This window comes from Octopus bimaculoides, chromosome 2 (assembly GCF_001194135.2).
Source record: "Octopus bimaculoides isolate UCB-OBI-ISO-001 chromosome 2, ASM119413v2, whole genome shotgun sequence".
Taxonomy (NCBI): domain Eukaryota; kingdom Metazoa; phylum Mollusca; class Cephalopoda; order Octopoda; family Octopodidae; genus Octopus; species Octopus bimaculoides.
Genome location: NC_068982.1, coordinates 107,903,039 through 107,904,720, shown reverse-complemented (window position 1 = coordinate 107,904,720; position 1,682 = coordinate 107,903,039).

The window sequence follows — 1,682 nt, the reverse complement described above, 5'->3', positions numbered from 1 at the left end:
TATATATATATATATATATATATATATATATATGTATGTATGTATGTATGTATGTATGTATGTATGTATGTATGTATGTATGTGTGTATCTGTATATATTCTTTTATTCTTAGCATAGTTCCTTTTTATATTAGTACAAAATACAAGAGGATGCAATACTGGCTTGACGTCTTTATCTCATTTTATCATCAACCAACGTAGACTTTATATGTAAAGTGAGACGTATGTAACCAATGTGGACTTAAACACTTATTATTACCCTCAAGTATAAACAATAAACATGCAGGCGTATACATACAAACAAACATGTGTGTGTGTGTGTGTGTGTGTGTGTGTGTGTGTGTGTGTGTGTACCCTTTCAAAGACTTTACATAGGAAAGTACCTCCACAGACAAACGGATAGAAAGTCTTACCTTCGGGTTTTAGCTCTGCATATCTTCTAAACAGGTTATAATCCACCAAATTTCACTCAATGGATTATAACCTGTTTAGCTCAGCCACGTACACATTAGTTTCACAATCAGGCTGTTCCATTGATTGGAACAGATTAGAATTGTGCTCCTAGACCCATAGGACCCTTGGGTAACTGTCTAGTGTGCTTGTACATTAAAACAGCACTGACTACACCTTACTGTTGTAAAGAATGGACTTACACAGTCTATGTTGTAGACTATGCTCAAGATCATTTAATGTAGCCTTCTCAAGTGAGTTTCTGATTTCATGTATCTTGAATCATTCATGGCAGACACACAGAGAAACATTATTTTGGGTAGAGGCTTTACCTGGGAATTGCTCAGTGACATGAAGAATATCTGGACCTCCATCACCTCCATACAGTCCTCTTTTGTGTGTGTGTGTGAAAATTATACTACGTCCATGACCAAGTTTTGCAATGGCTGTTATCTTCAGTTGCTCCAAATGGTTTTCAGCATCAGGCGGATGCAGAAAATGACCAGTTATCTCTATGGCAACCTCCTTCAGTTGGTCAATGCTAACAGGAAACAGTTGCTGTTTGTTGCCCATTGTTTGACACCAATGGTGTTGACAGTGATGACAATGATGACAATGATGATGATGATGATGATGATGATGACTATGACAACGATGATGGTGGTGGTGGTGGTGATGATGATGATGATGAAAAAGAAATGTAAATGTTTATGAAAGTGCAGACTCATAAGGGCCTAATCCTTAGCTTCTCATGGCAATAGGCAGATGGGAGATCAATTTCCACTTGTGTTGACAATTCAGTATTTTTTCTCAATAGTTATATGACCTAAGGTACATAGGATTGTCACACCAAGGGTTATAATAAAATGCATGCAACAGATTAATTTCAGTTTGTGACATTATGAAGTAGTGTGTCCAATACCACATTCATTTTACCATTCTTGTCTTTTCATGTTAAAGTCTACTATTTTCGCGACCCTCTTTTATATGTTCTCACACTACAGTAACCCTTTTGCTATTATGTTTCTGCTAAAATGTAATGCCTTTGTTTCTGTAAATTTTGAAAAAAAAATGAAGAATTTAATAAAATATGTTACTCATTATTAAGCTGATGTTTGCATTAGATGGAAATGGCATGGAAGCTTGTCATATATATGTATGTATGCATGTGTGTGTGTGTGTATGTGTGTGTGTGTGTGTGTGTGTGTGTGTGTGTGTGTGTGTGTGTGTGT